Raw genomic sequence first — 26,452 nt, 5'->3', positions numbered from 1 at the left:
CCCCCACTCATGTCCCACTCATGTCCCCCGGCACCCCCACCCCCCAGCTTTCAGGGGCACCTGCCAGCAGGCCCCCACTCATGCCCCCCAGCACCCCCACCCCCCAGCAGTCAGGGGCACCTGCCAGCAGGCCCCCACTCATGTTCCACTCATGTCCACCAGCACCCCCATGCCCCAGCAGTCAGGGGCACCTGCCAGCAGGCCCCCACTCATGTCTCACTCATGTCCCCCAGCACCCCCACCACCCAGCAGTCAGGGGCACCTGCCAGCAGGCCCCCACTCATGTCCCTCTCATGTCCCCCAGCACCCCTACCCCCAGCAGTCAGGGGAACCTGCCAGCAGGCCCCCACTCATGTCCCCCCCTACGTGAAATACAGATGCACAATCATGTCCCAATTCCACACCAAAATACCACAGCACGCCACCCCATTCTTGAGACTCAATGATTTCCCACTCCACTCCACACTGACATGCTTATCGAAAGACACAAACCAATAGTCAACTATGTACATCAACACATGTCCGTCACACACATGCTGGTTGGCATTGATTGTGTAAACCCACATTTTCACATGCATCAACCCAATGAGCGAATTCCACACATGGAACTAAAATATGAAAATGTATTATGTACAAAAAAAAATCAATGACATGAAAGCATAAAAAAACAGCAAACATGAAATGAAAAGCATGTGCAAAAGATGAGTAAATGAAAAGTATAACCAATCCAAACAAATCCGAAAGAAAAATAGTCCAAACTCTCCCTCCAACAACGCAAATCCAAAGGAAACGTAAAGAGAAAAATTCATTGATCCATGGTGAAATCAAATGAAAAAGGTCAAAATAATCGATTGTCCAACTATGTACAATCCATTGTCAAGGGTCCATGAGCCCAACGAAAGAAATGAAACCTACCTAATAAACTACCTAAAAAAAACTATATATAAATGTGTGTGGCATAGTCCATTCACCACAAATCAAAGAAAAAGGAAAAGGAAACCTAACTCTAAAAACTATTTACAATGGCAGCGGGATAGTCCGACGGCTCACTTCTTGATGTCCCGGGCCAGGGCATCATCGAACTCCCACTCAATGTCCTGGAGGCGGTCCTCTTCCATGGCCCCGAGGGTTCGCAGGGACAACGACATGTTCACCTCCAACTCCCTGCGAATCGCCTCGAGGCACTCGGCCCGCCTCAGTGCCATCCGCATGGAGTTCTCCGCCCTGACCATTGTGAGCCGTGGCTCTTCCGCCCGCTGCCGCTCCGCATCTATGGCGTGGCCCAACCGCTGCCACATGGAAGACACTTGAAATCCTGGGTCCTCCTGCCCTCTGGCCGATGCCTGCCCCTCCGATGTCGAAGGCCCCGAGCCATCATTCCACCATGTTGCTGCTGCTGCTGTGCCTGTGCCTGTGCCCTGGCTCTTGCTGCCTGCACGTCCTCCTCCGGATGGGGTGCAGTTGTCGTGGTGGCCACCCCTGCTAGATGTCTGACTCCCGACTGTGGCAGGGATGTGTCCTCCACCAGCCTGGCCGCTGGGTCAGAGGCAGCTCCACAGGGTACCCAGGTGATACATGGGTGGGAAGATGGCATGGAGGATGACTGGCGCGCAGGGGTTTCAAGTGAGGAGGGGGTCGCAAGAAGGTCCAGCACACAGAGAAATCCAGCACTGGCGACCCGTCCCAGCAGGTCAACGTGGTCAAAGAGGCATCCGAGATGACGTGCAGTCTCTTCACGAAAAGACCGCAGGTCACCTCGCATGCCCTGTTGAAGCAACGCTATCCCGGCCAGGACAGGCTCAACACGGTCCTGGATAGCCACGCCCACAGGGAGAGGAAGGCCAGTTGTTGTGTGCTCATCCCCTCCCTGAAAACGGGTATGGACGTAGGCATCCCTGCTGGTGCCAGATGATGCAGTGACAGGATCAGGGACAGGATTGCACCCAGGCACCTACGCAGCAGCCTGTGCTGCCACCTGTCCCTGCCCCTGCACTGCACCACTAGCACCAGTGGAATCCCAACCTCCAGACCCCATGTGTGTCCCTTCCGTGGCCTTCTCCTCCACCAAACCCCCCACCAACCTGGATGACTCTGTGCTATCTTCCTCCGTTGGACCCTGTGGGGTCTCAGCTGCCCCTTCTGCTGCCGAGGAATCCACCTCCGACCTCCGCCTCTTGGACATACCCTCGGCAGCTGCGGCCTGGGACGCGGCACCATACTCCTCACTCCCCGACGAGATGACAATCTGGGAGAGGAGCCGGGCCTTGCGTCTCCGGCTGGTGGTACGATCCCTGCCGCTGTGCTCACGCCCCTGTTCATACACATCCCTACATGGCCCTATGAAAACACATTTGCAACCTGCACACTACTGGCACACCACCACACGCACAGCGTCCAATCAGTATGCATGTACACTTACCGCTCGACTCCAGACGGGTCTGCCTCTCAAGAACCTGGACGTGGAGCGCTGGGCATATGTGTTCCAGGAACCTCATTTGGTGGTCGGACAGGTGGCCCCGGCGCCCCTTGGCATCCGCTGCCTTCAAGAGGCGCCAGGCCTTGTTGAGGGTCCTGGACCTGAAGTCCTCCCATCGCTTCTTGACATGTTGTTAGTCGTGGACTGCCACCCCCTCCGCGTTGATGGCAGTCACGATGTCCATCCAGATCCTGGTCCGTCCTTCATTGTCGGCGGGCGAACTTCCAAAGAGGGCATCATACTGCCCCAGGACTTGCTCCACCAGGACACCAACTTCCATGGCACTGAAGCTGGTGGCCCTCTGCCTCTCTGGCTGGGGGTTGCCAGTGGTGACAGATGGTGTTGTGCCCGACATGGCAACCCCAGAGGCATGAGTGGGTGGGCAACTGGGTCCTGGGGCTGGGCTGTGGAGCGATGGTATCCCAGTCGGGAGTCTTCGGTTCCAGCAGGGGTGGTCACATCAACTGCAGCCCTGGCTGACGTGCAGGCATCAAATAGCAGGGCACGTGGGCAGCAGGCAGTCAGGCAGCAGCAGATGGCAGGTGGGAGCATGCTCAGGGCTCTGGGGGGCAGTAATTCGGCCTTCTGGGCAGGAGCGTGGTCTTCCGTGTGTTGTTGCGTGGCCAGCTTGATGCAGAGTGATTTGGCACGTGAAAATCTTGCACGTCAGCGTGTAATTCGAGGAAAGGCCCTTCGCGCGTAAGCGCATAAGCAGACGTACGCGGTTTCATTGGACCAAAGGCCCTTAACGCGTAAGCGCTTCTGTGACGTGACTCGCGCGGGCGTTTCCCTTGTGATGTGGGCATAGTGGTTCAGTGCGCGTGAAAGAACTGCACGTCCGCGTGTGAATGCATGTAATCCGAGGAAAGGGCCTACGTACGTAAGTGACGTGACGCGCGTGGGCGTTTCCATCAACACGAGTGCATGTTCATCGTACACGTCCAAAAACTGCACGTCCGAATGTCAGCTCGTGTAATTGCAGGAAAGGGCCTTAGCGCGTACACGCGTAAGTGACGCTGTACGTGTGGGCTGCTTTAAAAGGTACGTGTAGGACCCCATTTCCTTGTACGTGCTTTTCGTGGAGAGCGAGTGGGTGAATTCTGTACTTCTTGTCAGTTCACAGGCGATTACTTCACAGCGTTTCAAGTTCGTAATCCCTGTTACCTCTGACAGCGTTCTTAATTTTTTTTTTGGCCTGTTTCCTCAAACAGCGTTCACTTCTTCTTTTGTCCTGTCTCCTCAGACAGCGTACAATTCTTCTTTTGGCAGGGGTGTTGCCTACGCGCACACGCGCGTTTTTTTCACGTTATTTTTCCAGGCAGACGGTGAGTCGCGCACGCATTTACCAACTGTGCTTGCCCCGTGTGTCGCGTACCCCTTCAGAGGTCATTGTAGGCTGCGTGTAGCACGCGTACGCTTGTTTTTGTGTTTCTGAGTGCCACAGCGTAGTGCGGGTTCATTTTTCCACTCACGTGGTCTACGAGGGGTTGCATGCACGTTACTTTTTGATTTTGGGGTGCCTGTGCGTTACGTGACCCGTCATCTTCCCCCAGGGGTCACAGACAGCCTTGCTAGAGCACTAGGGTACGAATTCCATCTAGTACCCTACCCCGTTCACCCCCAATTGCCCTGGACAATTGTTTACTGCAACTCCCAAACGCACAACAACATCAGTGCCATGGTTGGGAGGCGACCAAGCGGTAAGGGAGGCAAAGGTAGCCGACCTCCAAAAGGTGGGCATGGTGGGCGCGGTAGGGGACATGGCCAGGATTTGCAGGGTACCCCTAGATCCCCATTTGTGGAGGACCAATCAGGGACACCCATGCCCCCCCCATGGTTGAGGGAAACGTGCTGACACCATCCCAGCTCAGCCCGTGTTGGACCAGCCCATTGTGGCACCTGACCCGGCACAGGATGACTCCCAGGCTGACTTCCAGGTCAGCAAGTCTAAGCCACGTGTGCCGGTGCAAGTTGGTGTTACCAGGCCACATGGATCTGGGGCAGCGATGTCATCTGCTGCCCCAAGTAGGCAAGGTGGGGAGGCTGCAAGGCAGCTGCAGCTCTATCCACCCCAGCTCTGAGTCTCCCAGCCGGGACAGTGTCGGTCCTGGTCCATCAAACTGACATTGCCCCTGCCAACATCACACTTCAGCCAATGCCTGCACCGAGACCTATGGTCATTGTGCCTTCGCACACTCCCAGTACCCAGTCCATGTGCGCTTCTGCCCCTACTGACCAGAGCGGCGCAAGCCACTCAGGCTCTGCTCCACCTTTAAAAAAGAGGAAGAAGGGTGCTCTGGCACTACAGGCTGAGACCCCAGACACGGCTACACAGTCCGGCACGTCAAGGAAGCCTAGCTTTAATGACCCCGAACTTGATGCACTTGTGACCTATGTGTCGGCACATAGCCGCAAAATGGTGGTGACTGCAGGGTGCAAGACCACACCTGGTCAACGTAGGGCACACTGGCAGACCATCGCGGACCGCATAAGTGCCCTTGGATTTGTGAGGCACACAGCTGATGATTGCTACAAGCAGTGGAATGACCTGAAACGCAGAGCAGAGAACAAGCTGGCCTCAAATCATGCCGCTACTCTGGTGACTGGCCGTGGGTCTCCACCAGAGGACAACAAACTCACTGAACATGAGTCTGTTGCTGGGACCTTCGTCACAGAGGAACAGATCCAAGGCGTGGGAGAGCTATCTGATTACGAGGCATTGTCCGGTGAGTGCCCATGCATGTGTGTGTAATCCTTGTGTATGTTGTTTAGGTGACAGGTTCTGATTGAGTGCCAGGTGAGGGTGTGTACTCCTGAGTGTAATGGGTCACCCATGTGCTTCCTCCAATCCATTCATGTGCCTTTGATTTGAGTATGACAGTATCCCTTCTGCCCAGAGTAGCCAATTAGCCCCACATTACTGCTGTTGCACTTGAACTATCATCTTGCAACAACATTATTCTGATTTTTTCTGTATTCATTCAGGCTGATTGTTTAGATTATCCCATTTTTCATATGCTTTTTTCATCCCTAATGCCACATATGTGACATGCTTCTGTCATTGTTTACACCCCACATTGTGCCACTTTAGGTACCTGTTTATGTGAACGTTTAAACCATTCAGGGCGAGGGAGTATTGGCCTGCTGGAATTTATTTTTAGGGCCTGTTTGCATGTTGAACATGATAGTTGTTTCCTGTCATGTTGAAGTGACCAACCATTGATGTGTACATCTGCCTACAATCACTGTCTAATTGAACACTGGATGTGTTGCAGTGTGCGGCACATGCATATTTTGCAACACTATTCTGCATTAATCTTCTCATCATGTCCGTGTGACAGTACTCATTCACTGACATATCGCTGTAGTTGTCTAATTTACCATGGCTATGTGACATGATATCTGTGTGCTGGCATGTGTCATGTATGTGTATTGGACATGCCACTCACAGGCTGATGTGTGATGCCAGTGCTATACGACATGCTGCAAATGTGTTGCTTTTCCATCTTGGTGTCCTCATTGTCTGCCTTTTTGACTCCCCTTCAGAATCATTGACAGTGCATGCATGCCAGGTTTATAGTCATGTGGGACATGTGTTAACCATGTACAGGATCTCTGTCTTGTCAGGCCTATGTGTGTGCTATGGTGCTCATGCCTGTTTCCATTTCTTGTGTTTCATGTTTTTGCAGGTGACGACGCACTTGATGCTGGTGAGGTTCGGGAGATGGTGCAGACCCAGGAGGATTCTCAGCCACGACCAGGCACCAGTGGGGGACGTGGTGTGGTGGTGGGTGAAAACACTTTGGTACTGCAGACCATACTGTTGAGGGGTGCCTCTGGGTGCAGCTCACCAGACCTCTATTCAGGTGCTGAGTCGGATGATGAGACTTATGTGCTGTCGCAGGTCAGTGCTTCTGGCAGGGATTCTGTTCTGTCCAACCCACCTGGACCAGGGGTAGAACCCTCTATGGGGATGTCAGTGTTGGTAGGTCCACCTTTGGCAGTTACGGATGCAGGGTCACACTCCACAGCATCTGATCCTGTTCCTGGGCCAGCAGATCAGAGGGGGAATGCAGTCCTGCAGCCTCAGGCAGTGCCAGCACAGCAAGGTGCAGATAGCCTTGCCCCAAACAGTGTGGTGCCCGCCGACGCGGTGGCCATGCGCCACCAGGCAATACTGTTTGGGAAAACTCCATGTACAGTATGGCAACCCAACATACGCGCCTTGAAACACTTGTGTATAGGCGCGTTATAAATGCCATATCATATCATATCATAACAGGCAGCTTCAGTAGAAATGATGGCTCAGGCAATGGAGAGGGTGGTCACTTCGATTATCCCCCATGAAAGGCAGATGGAGCAACAACAGCAGGCAACAGACTCCATTTGCCAATCACACAGGGAAGACATGTTGGCGTCCAACAGGGACCGACGGGTGGCACTGGAGACTCTGTGCGAATCTATATCAATAGAGTCACAGGGCCACAGGGAAGCCCTGAGGGTGGAACTCCATAACCTCAGGCAGAGTCTGCTTGAACTTGAGGCTTTCCAGAATGTTAGGGCAGAACTGCAGCTGGAACAGCTCACATGTTCGCTCTCAGCTGAGCTGCAGGCAACACGTGAGGAGATCCGGGCATCCCGCAAGGCCATCCATGCAGAAGTGCAGGCAACCCATGACGTGCTGAATGGGGATCTCTGCACTTTAATCCTCCAGAATCAGACCTTCCAGACCTGCTTGCTTGCTGCCATGGAGGACCATACCAGGGCTTTGCGTGGGCTGCCTCCCATAGTGTCACCACCTCCTGATGCAGCAGCAGAGGGTGAAGAGACCGACAGCAGTTCTCCCACAATGGCATAGCCGTGAAGGCCATGAGCCCATGGAGGTATTTTTTTTTCCGCAACATCCACGCAGGTGTGCACCCTGTCCTTGAAACTCCTGGATGGCCTCCCCCGCCTGGCCCCCACATTGCCATTTTTGATTTTTGATTATTTCTTTTTACAGTGTGTTGTCTTGTGTGGCTCCCGTGGGCATCCACTGTATTCCGGCTGGGCACATTTAGGCTTGTCCTGAGTTTGGGTTAGATGCTTGGGTTCATGACACACATATCCTGTAACGCTCACCTGATTCCCACGGAGGCGCCGACCTGTTCTGGACTGCTATGACCTCTTCTAAGGTGATGCGCAGGACTCGGAAGACGGACTGGACCGGACCCCCAAACCTCGCCTGTCTGGCCCGTAGAAGAATCCTTCTGTAGAACGAAAAGGGGATTAACTGTCTGCTGGATATTGTGTCGGATTCCCCCCCTTCCCCCTCTCACACTCCTCGAACCCCCTCCGCGATTCCCCGTAGAGTCTCACCTTAGAGTCTGAAAGGACGAGCTCTCCATCCTGCTTTCGATGCAGGGGCGCGTTGATTTCCAGTTACTTCACTGGATCTCGGGTTTGTTGAGTATTCAACTCCGCTTGACTTTTCTGATATGAGGCCGTAAGTATTCAGTTGCAAAAGTTCAAGCCTTTAATTGTCCGTTGTCCTTTTTTCTATTTCAGATGCAGGATGAAGAATCCGCGTTGAGGAATGGATTCGCCGAAGGTAAACTCTGGTGAGTCTTTTTGATGGATAGTTCCCTTAGTGATCTTGCTTTCACCCACTAATGCGTGTGTCTTTTTCCCCTTAGGGGCCTGGGTACGGAAGTGCCAAAGAAGCGGCGCCGACCCGAGGTGAGGAAAGATTGTCCCAACAATAATCAGGTAAGTCTTAAGGTGGAAGAATCATGCCTTCCTCAATCTGTTCCTTCGCTCACCTTTGTTTTGTATCTTTTTCTCCTTAGGCGCTGAAAGGCGACGGATGGTGCCAATGGTCGCTGAAGAGCCCGAGGGCGCCTTGTGAAGGTGAGTGGAACGCGGCGCTGCAGCGAGCAATGAGATGCGCTTCTAAAAATAATGTCTTTTCTCAGGATCGTCGGAGTGATGGTTCCGGACTTCATATGGAGGTAGGTAAAGTTCAATTATTCACCTTTCTCTCCTTTCCTTCCTTTTCAGGTGTTCCAGGTTGCAGGCGGGCGTGGCTGGAGCCAGGATGCAGGAGCAGACACGGTGAGCGTCCAGCTGCCAGATGCAGAACAACGCGAAGCGTGAGCTGCTGTCTGGGCGTGGTTTAAATAGCCCCCAAAGTAGTTCCAGGAAAGTATTCTTCCTCAGCCACGCCCGAGTGGTAAAATAGTCCCATAGGTAAAATAGTCCTTTTCAGACCTCAAGGAGGTCTGGATCCGGCAGCATGGTCTGCATCAGGTAAGTCCATCCAAGTACTCCCATAATGAGCCTGGTGCCTATGGTGCCAGGACTGATGCCTTCTATGAGCCTGGCGCCACAGGCGCCAGGACAATGTCCAAAGAGCCCCTACAAGGGGTTGCTGGGTCCCTCCCTGGGGACATGATGTCTGCTTTCGGGGACGCTGGTCCTGAACTGGCTTCCCGGGAGTAGGCATCATGACAGCACTCTCCCCCAAGGCCCCTCCCAAGATTGTTCCCTCCGGGGGGTTTGGTTTGTTTGTGAAGATCCGGTGGAATTTCTTAATTAATCGAGGTGCATGTACATGGTCACTGGGTTCCCACGACCTCTCCTGAGGCCCTTATCCCTTCCAATCGATTAGATAGAAAAGTTTTGACCTTAACATCTTTGGATCTAAAATGTTCTTCACCTCGAATTCAGGTTCTCCATCTATTTGAATGGGTTCTGGAGGCTTGATTAGTCTGGTTCCAGGTTGCATTGGTTTCAAAAGTGACTTATGAAAAACAGGGTGAATTCGCATGTTAGCTGGTAAATCTAGTTTAACGGCCGTTGGATTAAGGCCCCAGATATTTTGGATTAAAAGTTCGAGGTCCCTTGAGCGATAAGTGCCTGGTAGCCAGCCATACTTGGTCCCCAATCTGGTACTGAGGTGCTTCACTCCGATGCAGGTCAGCATTCTTCTTCTATTTTCTCTTGGCTTGTTGTAAATGTGTAGTTGCTTCTTTGAAGGCTTGAGTAATTGTAGAATGCAGATGGTCCACTGCGGGCATTCCGAGGCCTTGAGGCGAGTCGAGGTCTGAGGTTCGAGGGTGATGCCCATATAAAGTATAAAAAGGACTTTGCCCAGTTCCAGAGTGTACCGAATTATTATATGCATATTCGGCTATCCAAAGAATGTCTTTCCAGTTACTTTCAGATTGCTGCAACATACACCGTAAATATTGCTCAAGGGTCTGATTCGTCCTCTCTGTTTGACCATCGGTCTGAGGGTGGTGACTAGTCGATAATCTTACATTGATTTGTGCCAATTGACAACGTCTACGCCAAAAGTGGGAAATGAATTGGCTTCCCCGGTCTGAGATTAGTACAGACGGGAATCCATGTAAACGATCAATATTTTCAAGGAATTCTTTAGCAAGAACTGAAGCTGAAGGTAAACCTTTCAATGGAATGAAGTGGGCCATTTTGGAAAATAAATCCACAATAACAAGAATAGTGTTATATCCTGAAAAAGGAGGTAAGTCCGTAATAAAATCCAATGACAGGGTGTGCCAAGGTGCTGGCGGAATGTCTAAAGGTTGAAGGAGACCGGCTGGTCTTTTCTTTTGGCCTTTATTTTGGGGCGCAAACACCACAGGACATCACAAATGATTTAACATCTTTTCGCCAAGAAGGCCACCAGAATTGTCGTTTCACCTTTTCTTCCGTCTTGACAATACCGGGGTGCCCCTCTATTAGTGTATCATGATAACGAGAAAAAACAAGCTCTTGTAATTCCTTGTGTGGCAGAAATAAGCGCCCTTGGAAATAAGGTAAATCATTATTTATAGTAAAGTCAGATCCCTTTTGTACCCAATCCTGTAAGTCTGTAGGGTCCAGGAGATGTTTAACTTTAGCTTGAATGTCTTCAAGCGTTTGTAAAGAAGTCATGCCCAAAATTCTCTGTTCGGGAATTATCGGTACAGGTTCTGAGTTAGTATCAGTTTCTCCCATTCCTATTCGGGATAGAGCGTCCGCTTTGCCATTCTTACAGCCAGGACGGTAGGTGATTACAAAATCGAATTCCGCAAAAAACAAAGCCCAACGGAGCTGTCGAGATGATTGAGCCTTGGCGGTCTTTAAATACTGTAAGTTCCGGTGGTCGGTGATCACCGTGATGGTATGTCTAGCGCCAAGTAGATAATGCCGCCAGGCTTTAAAGGCGGATTTACTGCTAACAGTTCTTTGTCAGTGATTGCGTAGTTAACCTCCGGTGCTGAGAATTTTCTGGACCAAAATGCAACGGGATGCAGTTGGTTCATTTCGGGATCTCTTTGAGACAGGACAGCTCCCATGGTTAGGCTGGATGTGTCAGTTTAGACGACATAAGGGAGATCTGGGCGCGGGTGCTTCAATACAGGTGCAGAGGTAAATTTAGCTTTTAGTTCCTGAAAGGCCTGCTCGGCTTCTTCAGACCATTCGAAATGTTTATTTTTCCTTAAGAGCGCAGTGATGGGTTGAACCACACGAGAAAATTCCGGGATAAACCTGCGATAAAAATTGGCAAAGCCAAGCATGCTTTGAACACCTTTCATGGAGCTAGGCGATGGCCATTTGAGGATAGCATCCACTTTTCATGAGTCCATGCGGACTCCTTTAGGTGTCAGGATGAAACCAAGAAACTCGACTTCTGTGGCATGGAAAACACATTTTTCAAGTTTAGCAAATAGTTTGTGTTGGCGCAATTTCTCGAGAACTGCCCTGACATGTTTTCTATGATCAGATTCCGAAGAGGAGTACACAAGAATGTCATCGATATATACGACAACACAAACGTCGATGAGTTCCCGAAAGACATCGTTCATGAAGTATTGGAAGGCAGCCGGTGCATTGCACAATCTGAAAGGCATCACCTGGTACTCGAATAGCCCATATTTGGTGCGGAAGTCAGTTTTCCATTCATCGCCTTCCCTTATTCGCACCAGATGGTAGGCCCCCCGGAGATCTAACTTGGTGTATATGCAGGCATCCTTCACCTGGTCAAGGAGTTCAGGGATCAGAGGCAAAGGGTATCGGTTTTTAACAGTTATCTGGTTCAATGCGCGGTAGTCAATACAAGTTCTGAGGTCGCCTTCTTTTTTAGGCATGAAGAATAAAGCCGAGGATGCAGGAGACTTAGACGGGCGAATAAAACCATTGGCTAGGTACTGATCTAGATATTGTCGTAAATGAAGATTCTCGGGTTTGGTAAGGGCATAGATCCTGCTGCAAGGGGGTTGTGCACCGGGCAATAGATCGATCTGGCAATCGTACGACCTGTGAGGCGGTAGAGTGTTGGCCTGTTCCTTTTGGAAGACGTCTTGAAATTCTTGGTATTCTGGCGGTATTTGCAAAATGACAGGGGTTACTGTAGCTAGGCCAATATTTGGATTTCTTGGATAACAGGTTTGTGCACAATCTGGAAAGGTTATCCTCTTTGCTCACCAGTCAATTCGAGGATTATGTGTTTCCAACCAAGGGATTCCTAGAATTACTTGAAATTGCGGAGCCTTGATTACATCAAACACAATTGCCTCCCGATGTCCGTCTTGACCCAACAATGTCACTTCAGTAGTGGAGTGTGTTACCAGCCCAGAGGCGATTTCGGTTCCATCCACTGTGGTGATGACATCCTTACTGGTTTTAGGGCAAAGAGGGAGGTTGATCCTGGAAGCCAATTCACGATCCACATAGTTTCCTATAACCCCACTATCGATGTATGCCTTAATGGCATGTAACCGTCCGGGCTGTTTCGGATTTACGAGGACCATTGGCATGATGAAATGCGAGGTCAGAGAGTTAGTTTTTAAGCTCGGCAAGCGGACCCCTACGCTTGTCGGGCGTGGTTGTTTCCCGGCTCAGATTCCATCAGGTTCTTATCAGTGACTCCTACCGACTTCTTAGACGGTTTTATAGGGCAATCTCGTAAAAAGTGTCCAGAAGCCCCACAATAAAGGCATAATTGCATTTGCTGTGTTCGTTCACGCTCTTTTTGAGTTAAAGGTCCTTTAACCCCTCCAATTTGCATAGGTTCAGTAACATCGGCACCCTTGGGGTTAACATGGGTTTTGACCAAAACCCGGGTCTCAAACTTGGAACGATCTGCCTTTCTGTTTTGAAGTTTGTGATCTAATTGGACCACCAAGTCTATATATTCAGAGCAGTCTTGGGGTGGATTTACGACCTGGGCCAGGACATCCTTAAGTTCTCCACGTAGACCTCGATGGAATAAAGTGATTCTTTTATCCTCCGGCCATTCAGTCTCCACAATTAACCTATTGAAGGTCGCAATATAGGCTAAGAGGTCCAGGTTACCCTGTCGTAGGGATAGAAGCTCGTTGTCCAGGGCCTGTCCCTGAGAATGCCGCGCAAAAAGTCTTTCAATGCTTGTCTGGAAGGCTTGAAAGTTCCGAAGAATTGGGTCATCTTGAGTAACCAGTGGAACTGACCAATTCGCAGCACTGCCGCTGAGATATGATAGTACAAAAGCGACCTTGGTTTGGTCGTTAGGGAAGGCCCCAGGTCTGCAGAGGAAGTGCAATCGGCATTGATTCATGAATACGGCGAACCTTTTGGGGTCCCCGGCAAAACGTTCCGCAGGGGCCAGTGGCATATTTCCAGGTAGATTAATTTGCACGGGGTTATTTGAAACCACTGGGGCGGAATTACCCCCAGAACCTGGTAAAGGAGTTTGACCAGCCTGACCTTGTAATAGCTGTCTGGCAAGATCATCAGTTCGTTCATTAGGTACAATTAACTCTCTCCTGAGGGCATTTGTCTCCTGGCGAGCGGAATGAACTTCAGCCCGTAATTCCCCCCAATAGCTGGGCCAGCTGGTCTGTCTCGGAAGTCTCCATAGCGCCCGGGTGGGAAATTGTAGGTAGGCTTCACGTTCTGTAATGCTCACCTGATTCCCACGGAGGCGCCGACCTGTTCTGGACTGCTATGACCTCTTCTAAGGTGATGCGCAGGACTTGGAAGACAGACTGGACCGGACCCCCAAACCTCGCCTGTCTGGCCCGTAGAAGAATCCTTCTGTAGATGGAAAAGGGGATTAACTGTCTGCTGGATAATGTGTCGGATTCCCCCCCTTTCCCCTCTCACACTCCTCGAACCCCCGCCGCGATTCCCCGTAGAGTCTCACCTTAGAGTCTGAAAGGACGAGCTCTCCATTCTGCTTCCGATGCAGGGGCGCGTTGATTTCCAGTTACTTCACTGGATCTCGGGTTTGGTGAGTATTCAACTCCGCTTGACTTTTCCGATATGAGGCCGTAAGTATTCAGTTGCAAAAGTTCAAGCCTTAATTGTCCGTTGTCCTTTTTTCTATTTCAGATGCAGGATGAAGAATCCGCGTTGAGCAATGGATTCGCCGAAGGTAAACTCTGGTGAGTCTTTTTGATGGATAGTTCCCTTAGCGATCTTGCTTTCACCCACTAATGCGTGTGTCTTTTTCCCCTTAGGGGCCGGGGTACGGAAGTGCCAAAGAAGCGTCGCCGACCCGAGGTGAGGAAAGATTGTCCCAATAATAATCAGGTAAGTCTTAAGGTGGAAGAATCAGGCCTTCCTCAATCTGTTCCTTCGCTCACCTTTGTTTTGTCTCTTTTTCTCCTTAGGCGCTGAAAGGCGACGGATGGTGTCAATGGTCGCTGAAGAGCCCGAGGGCGCCTCGTGAAGGTGAGTAGAACGCGGCGCTGCCGCGAGCGATGCGATGCGCTTCTAAAAATAATGTCTTTTCTTAGGATCGTCGGAGTGATGGTTCCGGACTCCGGATGGAGGTAGGTGAAGTTCAATTATTCACCTTTCTCTCCTTTCCTTCCTTTTCAGGTGTTCCAGGTTGCAGGCGGGCGTGGCTCGAGCCAGGATGCAGGAGCAGACACGGTGAGCGTCCAGCTGCCAGATGCAGAACAACGCGAAGCATGAGCTGCTGTCTGGGCGTGGTTTAAATAGCCCCCAAAGTAGTTCCAGGTAAGTATTCTTCCTCAGCCACGCCCGAGTGGTAAAATAGTCCCATAGGTAAAATAGTCCCTTTCAGACCTCTAGGAGGTCTGGATCCGGCAGCATGGTCTGCATCAGGTAAGTCCATCCAAGCACTCCCATAATGAGCCTGGCGCCTATGGTGCCAGGACTGATGCCTTCTATGAGCCTGGCGCCAAAGGCGCCAGGACAATGTCCAAAGAGCTCCTATAAGGGGTTGCTGGGTCCCTCCCTGGGGACATGATGTCTGCTTTCGGGAACGCTGCTCCTGAACTGGCTTCCCGGGAGTAGGCATCATGACACACCCCTCCTGCTTCCCGTTTCCATGGGCTTGCAAAGGGTGTGACCAAGTGACAGTGACTTACACAGTGACATTGGGCTCCCATGAGCTGTGAGGGCAGTCAGTAGTCAATACTGTGTGTACATCCCTAGTGGGTTTTGTTGTTGTATTGTACACTGCATGGTGTATTGATATGTGCTTGTGCATCCATGTCTTCCTCCTAATTTGCAGGTTCCTTCCTCATGTCTTCACAAGAACGTCTCCTTTGCAGATGGAGTTCATGTTGTATGCAGTACACTGACACATTTGCGTGGCAGCAACACTCTACAGTTGGAAGGGGTCGATGTGCTGGCTTATTCAGGCTGTAAGACTACCACTACTTTGACTTAGTGCTGTCATGTTTTTGCAATGTTTCATGGTGTGTTGCTGTATTGTGTTGGTGGTAAGTATTTGTTCATGTGTGCTGTTTGTTATTGATTACTGGGAGCATATTGTCTGTGGGCAGTTTCCATTTGGGACAGTGCACTTTGTGACACTTGTGTCAGGTCTTGTGCATTGCTTTGTTTGCTTTCACATTGCATGACATGCCATGGTGTGTTGGGTGGCGGAGCTGGGGAGGGGTTGGGTGACATGGCGCTATTTTCATGTTGTATTTTGCAAGGGGGTAGTCATTCATGCAGCATAAATGTGTGTTTTTTTTGTGACACAGCATTAGTTGTCTTTCAGCAGGTAGGGATGCACACAATGTACCAATTCCAGGTGACCAATCTCAGGCTGGTATGGTTGTGGCAGTTGACTGTCCCTTATGTCATCATCATTGATTGTCAGCTGGTATGTGCCAGGGCTGTGTGCACTCCACAGGGGTGTGATTTTAGGTGAAGTAATTAGCCACCAGCTGCGTCCGGGCTGCCTCACCACGTGCCCTTTCCCCTCCCATGCACAGCGGCTGTGCTTGTGGTTGGGGATGTGGGGGCACCACCATGTCCACGGGCAGGCCCCAGCGTGTTGCAACGTTGTGCAGGACACATGCTGCCACTATGATCCGGCACACTACTTGGGGCACGTATAGCAGCTGCCCACCAGAGCAGTCAAGGGAGTGAAAGCGTGACTTGAGCATTCCGAATGTGCGCTCCAGTATGCCCAGGGTTGCAATATGGGCTGTGTTGTATCTTACCTCGGGTGGTGTGGTGGGGTTCGAATTGGCGTCATCATGTGGGTGCTCAGTGGGTAGGCACTGTCCCCTGGGGAGGTGATGATGGGTATCATTAATGGGGTTGTGACATTACTCAGTATCTGACATGCATGCATGTGCAGGGGCATTTATACTCACCAAGCAGCCATGTATCACCATGCCGCCCAGCTTCTAGGTCCCGGTTTAGGGTTGACATTCTGTAAATGAAACTATCATGGGTGGACCCTGGATAGTTGGCATATACTGAGGTGATGATTCCCTTGGCATCACATACTACCTGCACGTTGACAGAATGCCAGTGCTTGCGGTTTCTGCAGATGTGCTCAGTTGCCCTGGGAGGACGTAGAGCAACATGGGTGCAGTCAATGGCACCTAGCACTTTGGGGAAGAGTGCCACCCCGTAAAAATCCTGGACGACAGCCTGCCTTTCTGCAGGTGTTCTGGGCAGGTATATGTGCCTGCGGACTGATGGGCGTGCAGTCATGATGGCCAACACCTGGTGCAGGCAGCTTGACTGCGTGGCCTGTGAGACCCCCCCACTATGGCAGTTGTCCGCTGGAATGAACCAGTGGCCAAGAAGTGCAGTACATTGAGCACCTTTTCACAAGGGTCTCAGTGCTTGGGAGCACAGGGTGGGTGATGTGCGGTCATCCGCCCACTCCCTCACCAGGTCGAGTATTATGTGAGGTGGAAACCTGTACCTCCCAAACACCTGGTCATCAGGCATCCCAAAAAGGCTGGTTCTGGGTGTAAAAATTCTGGGCCTGACTATCCTCTCCTGTGGTATCCCACGACCACTGCTGCGAGGAACGGTATATTCATCTTGGCGTCTGAGCTTGTTTGTTGTTTGCGCGCACTTTTATGCTGCGCGGGTCCACGTATGCCTGCTTCCTGCTGGCATACGTGTTTCCGGATTAGCGCATCTTTTTTGGCGCACGCATTGGGCCCGTTAGATTCCATGAATACGTGTTGTAGACGCGCGTTTGGGCGTTCCGCGCATTTGGCTCCTGTACTTCCCCCGTGACGCCCACATTTTCACGCGTTGTTCCTCATTCCGCGTGTTACGCCCCCTGTTCCGCCTACTTTAGTTGTGTGCGCTGCGCTATGTGCACTTTCGCTGTGCGCATAGCGCACGCTGTTTGGAGACGTGTGCGCCAGCGTGCGCCACTCAGGATTTTAGCGCACATCCAGGGATTGACACGCGCACAGACTTCCATGAATCGCTGTGCGCGGGTTTCGCTGCTATTTACGCACTTGCGCTGCGATTCACACGCTTTTGCACGTTTGCGTGGGAATTTTCAGCGCACATTAATTCCATGAATCGGCCTCAAAATATTTAGTGTAGCATGGGTTGCTTTTACGTCCAACAGATGGTGCTTTTTTCCCCAAGAAACATGTTTTTACCTGTCACTGGTGTGACAGCTATGTATAGTAGGTGTATAAAAACATGTGCCTATTTGAATGCAACATTGTGTCAAAATTTCAAAGCAATCGGTGAAGAACTTTCGGAGATTTAAGATTTTGAACAAAGAAACATTTACATTTTTATTTATATAGATTATAGGGAACATTGATGTGAATTCTAGGTGCTTTCCAGGCGATTTAATGCTTTTTGTATGAGGTGATCCTGTATTTTCAGATTGGGGCGGGAGAGTTGTTGAACAGGGATTGAGCTGATGTTCATTGCAGTTCAAAGTGATGCTTGATGAAGGGCGGATTAAGAGGTCCATCGGGATGACAGTCAGTTTGATGGCGAAGGTGCTGTTCACTCAATGACATACATTACTCACTGTAATCATATTCCCAGTGCTTGTATCTGCTTAGATTCACATGCTGTGCATATATATGACATTTAGGGCTAATTGCAGAGTATTGAATATTTTGTTACTAGATCCAAATATGCACGTCAACTTGTGCAACATTGTCTCTACTGTGACGTTTAGTGTACCCATGATCCTTTATGTGTCGAGGTCCCCCCGGTTATTTTTGTTCTGCCATGAGGGAGCCCGAAGAGAATGCGAGTACAGAAGAAAAGAATGTGAAAGATTTCCATGTTCCTTGAACTCCAAGAGTGGAGGAAGGGTGGGTGCATGACAATCAAAGAAGATCCAAGGACCAGAAATACAATTGCTGTAAGTAATATATGTGTTCTGATGCTTGTGAATCTGCTAAGAATAACATGCCGTGCGTCGATTAGTGAACAGTACCAGGAGATGGTGGTGGGATGTGTGAAGGAATGGCAGCAAAGAGATGTCTTAACACCACCTGACCCACCAGAGAATAAGTCTTAGAATGTGCATCTCAGCAGTAATATTGTTTCAAGGTGTGAACAGAACTCCAGGGAGCTGCTTTGGAAATATAATCTAAAGGTACATTTGCAATGAAAGCTATAATAGCTCCTGTGCCTTGAGTAGAATGTGCTCTAGGCATGAAGGGTAAATCTCACTTGGACAGACAGGAACACTTCTGGATACATTTAACCATCCATTTAGAGATTGCTGACTTATAGACAGGGTCAGCTTCTCTACCCGCGACAACAGAAACTAAGGATTGATCTGTCTTTTGGAGTGGTTTTGTCTAGTTAAGTTAATAAACCACTGCTCTCCTAACATCTACTATATGGAGGCTCCTTTCAGCTGAATTCTGAAAGAAAGATGGAAATTCAATGAACTGTTTACATGGAACTTGGAGATGAATTTAGGTGCAAAGCATGGATATGTGCGCCAAACCACTGTTTGTCCTTATGAATAGTAACAAATGGGCCTTGACCCGAGAGAGCATGCAGTTCACTAACTCTCCTAATGGAAGTGATAGCCACCAGAAAAACAGTCTTATATGTAAGAGCCTTAAGACTAGCTTTGTGCATTCGCTCAAAAGGTGGGCCCATGAGCTTAGTAAGGACAGCATTCATGTCCCATCCAGAAGCTGGATTAGAAATAGATGGGTGACGTCTTTTTACCCCTTGCATGAAAGCTTTGATTACCGGGACCTTCCATCAGAAAATCTTGCTTTGAGAAGTGATTTATGAATGCTGCATACTTCCGTGGGTTGCCCGAAAACCTTCCTGGTGGTGCCAGGGGAACTGTTGCTGACTGATTTGCACATGGCTGGTCCCCTTTTGCAATGGCGCAGACGGGCTAAAAAACGGTGGTGTGGTAGGTTGCCCAGAGCAATTGCCAGTGCTTTAGATTCATTTGAAACCTTCCACCCATCACTTTTGTGGTCAGTTTGTTTCTCCTTGTGAGAGAGGGTATGCCCAGACGTGGGTCCCTTGCTCGCTGCGCCACGGGGAACCAGGCTGCACCTCACTGAGGAGGTCCAACAAGGCTGAAACATGTCTGGGGTTGCTTGGTTTTCTGTGCAGAGGGGGCCTGGCCTAGCAGTCCGGGCTGGGCTGCTACCTTCGGTGGCGGCAGCTGCTGACTGATTTGCACATGGCTGGTCCCCCTTTGCAATGGCGCAGACGGGCTAAAAAACGGTGGTGTGGAAGGTTGCCCAGAGCAATTGCCAGTGCTTTAGATTCATTCGAAACCTTCCACCCATCACTTTTGTGGTCAGTTTATTTCTCCTTGTGAGAGAGGGTATGCCCAGACGTGGGTCCCTTGCTCGCTGTGCCACAGGGAACCAGGCTGCACCTCACTGAGGAGGTCCAACAAGGCTGAAACATGTCTGGGGTTGATTGGTTTTCTGTGCAGAGGGGGCCTGGCCTAGCAGTTCGGGCTGGGCTGCTACCTTCGGTGGCGGCAGCTGCTGACTGATTTGCACATGGCTGGTCCCCTTTTGCAATGGCGCAGACGGGCTAAAAAACGGTGGTGTGGAAGGTTGCCCAGAGCAATTGCCAGTGCTTTAGATTCATTCGAAACCTTCCACCCATCACTTTTGTGGTCAGGGGAACTGTTCCAGGCAGCGTGATCTGTACTGGTGTGGGGGTATGAAATGGTGAGATAGGATTTTGCATCGGTGGATTTCCCCCAGGCAAAGGAGTCTGACCTGCCTGCGATTGCAAGAACTGTCTGCCGATCTCCTTGGTGCGATCCTTGTCACTATTAAGTCTCGAAATGCATTAGTCTCTTGTCGGGCTGAATGAACCTCGGCACGAAGGTCCCCCAATTGGGCCAATTGGTCGATTTCCGATGTCTCCATGGCACCCAGGTGGATTATTTATGTGAGGCTTTGCGCTCTGTTACGCTCACCTGGTATCCACGGGGACGCCACGCAGCCAGTTGGTCATTGGTGCCCTTTTCAATGAATCCCTGGTGCGGTTCTCAGTGGAATTCCTCCTTGCTATCGAAGTTGGTGGGTTCTCCATCCTGCTTTCTGGGCATGGGCGTGTTGTCTTTCGTGGCCGCGTGCGGACCACTTACTTCACTGACAGCGGCCCAAGTAATGTCTTTCAGGTAGGTCTTATTGCAGTTTATAGATTTGTTATTCTTGCATGCCTTTTCTCTGTTCGATAATGTCTCTGTTTATCTCCTTTAGAAGCGCGGAGCGTCCGCTTGGCAAACTGGGTAGGCTGGTTTGCGCCGGTAAATGATGGCACACAATAGTGCTATGATGCGGTAAGTAGGCGCTTTGCACTGCAATGTCTTGTCTTCACTGACTTGTGTTTTCTATTTTTTGTAAGTCGCAGTGTGCTCCCAGCGCGGATGGAGTTCCGGAGCTATACCAGTTGAACAACCACCAGCCAGGTAAGTCTCTAAGCAATTTGTGGTTGAAATGTCTCTACTGCCTTCTTTAATGATGTCTTTCTTCCTTTCTCAGGTCCTTCGATCCGGGTGGGGAATCATCCACACGGAGCTGCCCAGGAGCTGTGAACAGTGAAGGATGGAGATTGCAGGTAAGATTCTGCTGCTAATGATGTTCTTTGTTGTTTTCTGCAGGTCCGGATCTTTCCAGGCTCGTGAGAAGGTGGACACAGTGAGCGTCACGTTGCTAGTAGCAAAGTAACGCGAAGCGTGTTGTCTTGTTCGGGTGTGGTTTAAATAGTCTCTGCAAAGTAGTCCAGGTAAAGTAGTCCCTAGGCCACCACACCCAAAACACTATACCGCATAGCTTGATTCTAGGAATCAAGCTATGTGGATGCCTCCATGTTGGCTGAAAGCCTGAATAAAGTAGTTCCTTTAGCTGATGTCTTTCCCTGTATATGAGCCTGGTGCCAAAGGCACCAGGACTGGCCCCAAGAGGGCCTGTGAAGCGGATGGCAGGCCTTATTTGCGATCCGAAGTCTAATTCCACCTGGCCAATGGACTTGCCAGTGGGGATCAGGGCTGAGGGTCGTGACAGTGGCCATGTACTCTCTGTGCTTCAGCAGTGGAATTACCTCCTGTAGAGATGTCATCCTGAACCTCAAAGACTTGACATAGTTGCTTGTAGGGGGCAGGTCTAATATAGTGCACATGGTCAGATCTGTTTTGGGTACAAGGAAGTATATTAAATAGATACCCTTGTTTACCCGAAGATCTGGGATTGTTCTATTGCTCTATTTTGCAGCAGAACTTCTTGTTTACCCGATGATCTGGGACGGTTCTATTGCTCTCTTTTGCAGCAGAACTTCCATTTCTGCCTGAAGTATGAGGAGATGGTCTGGAGACAGTCTTCTGTTCTTTAGCAGGTCCTATCGAGGTGTTTGAAGGCACTTGATGCAATAACCTTCACCTGCAGTCATGAGCCCTCACTTGTCCCCTCCCATACTTGGGTAGAGCATGTTATCTAACTTCCTACTGGAGAGGCATGGGAGGGGACCTGAACCAAAGAGTCATTAGCTGGCAAGGTTAGGGGAGCATCTGGCAGCTACATTTCTTCCCCTTCCCTTTCCACACCAAAACCCCTGCTGTTCAGAGTCTAGATATACGCTTGACACTCCTTGGCCTAAGTAACAGGGTGCTCTGCTTGTACCACAGGAACCCTGAGTGGTTTGATAGAAGGATTGCACACTAAAGGGGCTGTGTGTATAAAAAACTCTGTGCACGTCCAGTCAGCAGGAAATCTGTTTGAGAGAGTTTCATGTTTCATGATCTTTCCCTGCCATCTCAAGAGTGTTGTCTACTGCCTTTCCAAAAAGAGCTGACTTTTCAGTGAGCTTGCTGATGAGTGAGGCTTGCATCTCAGGTTTAAACCCAAGCATGGCGTTTTAAAAGAGTCCCTTCTGCTAACACTCTGCCAGCCGTCCCCGCAGCTTCAAGTGTGTTCTTTAGAATATTTTGCGTGGCCGCATGTCCCTCCTGCACAATCGCAAGTAGTTGTGATTTAGCTGGTTCAAGAACATTCTAAAGTTCGTCTTGTACCAGACTCCGCTGGACATCACTGAAGCTGGTAATCAGAGTGGTGCTATTGGCAATGCGGGTACTATAGACCACCGAAGGAGTAGTTCTCTTGCCAAAGGCATAGAGTTTCTTACAGTCCTTATTAACAAGAGCCTCAGCTGAGGACAGGGGACGCCGGCACACTTTCTAGTTGTGGTGACTACCAGGGAGTCTGGAAGGGCATGCCCCCGAATATAGAGGGGATCAGAGGGCACTGGTCAAAACATCTTTTCAAAGTGTGGGTTCACTGGCCGAATAGGGGAGGGGTTTAAGTAAAGAGGAGGAAATACGCTTCTTATTGGAGTTAAGAAGGGGTATAGCCTGGCTGACTGGAACCTTTTCTTTGAGGATTCCTTCTACAAAGTCAGAGTCGGGCACTGCCTCCTGACTAACAATTTTGATCCACTGCCTTCCTCAGAATGTTATTGAAGAGCAGCTGGTCGTCAATAGGGAAGCTTCCCTGGACTTGGTAACAACAGTGGCATCACAGAAAATATGGTCAGGCTCTGCCTCATGAGCAGGGGTAGTGGGCCATGCCCCCTTGTCATCTATATCAAGCCATGCATCTGGGTCATGGGAGACAGGGTCCTGGGACCCATCATCGTGGTCAGTGACACAGAACACGTCTGCATCTGGATCATACTGAGCGTCCTGAAAAATATCTTCAGAGGGATCAGGTAACTTGAGTCCAGGAGAAGTAGGGCGGACCACGGGAGACCGAACCATAGGAGACTTGCAGGGCCTAGGGCCCGCCTTGAAGTAATGAGATTGCTTTTGAAGAAGCTCATCAAATCTGGCTGAAAAAACAATACATTCTGAGACTTTGTCCACACTCTCCTTAAATCTTTCCCTAGTCCAGGAGCTGGTGGTTGGGGTTTCTGGAAGTGGGAAAGTTAAATCTTCCTAAATAGGACCTTTGGGCCCCTGAAAGGGCTGTGATAATGGAGAAGCGGCCAGGGTATAGCCTGAAGGCAAAGAAGAGGATGTCTGGGGACCAGAACCATTTGAGTCCCAGTGGAAAAGGGCCTTAGAGTGCTTTTCCCTTAATTTAGGATGAGTTTGGCCTAATGAAGGACATTTCAACATGTCTTTCAATGTGTCAAAAGCAGGCCCCAAAACGTATGGGGAGGCACCCTGGGAAGTGAAAGACTTGGTACCATGCATCACAAGCGGTGGTTGGGGCGCAGCGAGCTGAGAACTATCAGGTTAACCAGACCTGCCAAAACCTTTGACCGGCCTGTATGTGCTCTAGTCCTCTTTGATGGTATCATTGAAAGAGGCTGAGGGGTGGTGTGTTTAGCGTTGGTGCCATGAGATTGTGTGCACCTGTCACCTGTGGGTGGTCTTCTCATAGCAGTGCATTCGGCATGCCTAGTGTGCCTGGGACGGGTAAGTGGGAGTCACTCCACTCAACAATGATGTCTTCAGACTCCAAACTGGAGCTGTGGCTGCTGGAGGGATCCTCTTCTGAGGCAACAGCACTGGCGGGGGAAAGGGACTCATCCTGCATAGTGTAGGCCGCCCACTGCTTTGTGCACCTTTCTATAAGCATCTTAGGCTTAAAGAGTTGACAGGCCTTGCAATGCCGCTCATCATGGTCATGAGGTAAGCAGTTATTACACTCCTTATGAGTGTGCCTCCATGAAACTTCCTATTACATGAAGGGCAACATTTAAATGGAGTGCTCTCCATTATGAAGTGGAAAAATAGCAGCCTGACAAGGGAAAGAAGAGGAGGGGAAAGAAATAAAAGGCATTCTCTAAAGAGAAGTGTCAAGAATAGGGGTCGCCACTCTTCCTACTGGAAAGGCCGAGAAGTCAAAGAGAGATTTGCAGGACGCCAACCAGGAAATGGTTGTCACCGAAATCATCGAAAGGATGCACCAAAAATGCCAAGAAACAGCAATAAATCTCATTAACACAAACTCTGCATGAAAGCTACTGATGAGTATGGTGGAAAAAACAATCTGGGGGGACCTCAACACGCCGCATTAGGGATAGTGTTACAGGCACACCCAGGTCAACGTCGCTTTTTCAATCTACAAAAAAAGGATCCAATACTCTGCTATTACCACTAGATGTCAGACTAAATGCACAGCATGTGTTTGTTAGCAGATTCACAAGCATCAGAAGCACTCTTAATTGCAGTTGGTTCAATGAGGTGCTTGCGGAAGTGCTGATTGTAAAAGCCTCTAGGGTGAACTTGAGGCTCGATTTGAAGGCAAAGATGCTGGAGACTGGATGCACAGTTGGTATTGGGCGGTTTGATGCAACGTTCAATGGACTCCATTCAGTGAGGCCATGAGGGATGGTTCGACTGACAATGTAGATCGGCAGCAAAGATGCTGGCGGTGTAAAAGATGGTTTAAACACGGCGACTGCAACAAGGAGCTTGAAGTTCATTCTTTTTAATGATTTTTATTGTTTAAATATTGAGTTTGATACAGATATAGACAAGTTACAGACTTTGAATAAAACAAGAACCATGAAGAAATGACATAGTAAATGATTCTGGTCACTTGTAATAGTATTTCTATATAGCTAAATCATTTGTTAAAATCACTTATTAATATAATATGAACTATATGAACTATAGTAGATATAAACCGCATTAATATAACAAGTAGTATAAAATTAATAGTAGCACAAGTCTGCAAAGAGTGACTTATATGTAGTGAATATAGAGATCAGGGGGGAGACGTACAGGGAGACAGAGACATATAAGTATCAGGAGGGTAGAGGATAGGGGGGGAGAAATGGTATATTGGATTATTTCAGCAAAATAAACAAATCATTTCAAACATTATTAAGTTCTAGCATTTCAATAAGAGTATGGAAATATGGATAATGATGCAAATATAAGGGTGTAGATTCATGTACCATGAGCAGTTGCATTAAAACAGTTAAGATACCTGGTGAAATAATACCATTTAGCATTATATTTAGGAATTGTGTTATGATTATTTGCCATGTACATTTCCAGTTTATGAGTGTTACAAATGGTATTCCACCAGATTTTGGTAGAAAGCAAACTAGAGTCTGCTCTGATGAAACTGAAAGCCCCCTATGATATGGGAGGAGTTAGATTCCCTGACATTAAGTCATATCACTCTGCATTTCTTATAAAACAATCTTGTCAATGGTTCATGGATCCTATATCCGCTGATATCCCGACCTGGGGTACTTTAGAAAAACAAGTAGTTCTACCACACGACATCACGGACTATATATACATATTTAAACATTCGTCTAAACATTTTTTAGACCCTATTAAAGCTTCAATCTCAGCTCTACAAACCTTTCTTTTTCCCCACACTATAACCCCCAATAAGCATCTTTCCCCACTATTATGGCATAATAAGAACATAGTAATTAATAATAAGATCCTCAACCGCAAAACATGGATTCAAAACGGTATCAGATTCATCCAACACATTATAGATGACCCGAATATCCTTTCCTTCCAGCAACTCTCTATCACATTTAGTCTAATCCGAATTATAATACAAATTGTTGGTCATGTGGCATATCTCCTGCATATGTTTTTTGAATGTTCATTTATTGTTAAATTTTGGCAGGAAATTTGGAAGCTTCTTAAGTGTATCTTCTGTGTTGATGTGCCCTTTTCCTTTGTTAACACATTTTTAGGAAGTATAGCCATTACAATTTATTTCCCATCTGACTCTGCTAGACTTTATGATTTATTCATCTGTATAGCTTTATAATGCATCACTGCTAATTGAAGTTCATTCTGAGGCAATGACTAGGTGGTTTTGTAGAGATGCAGACTTTAAACGCAGCCTCCATGCTGAAGTGGCTTGGCTGTGACGGCGGCTGTGAACTGTGAACCCCTGGACCTGCCCTTTGTCAATGGAGAGCAGATCCAGATGATGCATTGTGTACAGGCGTGCTCTGTGCTTCTGGTATGTATGTCATGAAATGGAGGTCTGGTTAGCAGATCACCCTTTCTGAGATGGAATTACCTGCATAATGTTATTAATTGATACAAATCAAAAAAGCCAGGGCTTCTACACCCCTGCCAGATGGCAATCAGTCACAGTGGGGGTGTACGCCATCATTAAATAATAACTGTGTAGCTAAAATAGGCATTTCTGTGTCTCTTCCTCCAATAATTGGGACACAATCTAGCCGTTATCCAGGAAATTATATTGCTGTGCCAAATTAAAAAGGGATTTTGACAAA

The sequence above is a fragment of the Ambystoma mexicanum genome, chromosome 1p (genome assembly GCF_040938575.1).
Source record: "Ambystoma mexicanum isolate Mex_15411 chromosome 1p, UKY_AmexF1_1, whole genome shotgun sequence".
In the NCBI taxonomy this organism is placed as follows: domain Eukaryota; kingdom Metazoa; phylum Chordata; class Amphibia; order Caudata; family Ambystomatidae; genus Ambystoma; species Ambystoma mexicanum.
This window is presented reverse-complemented; position numbering follows the sequence as displayed.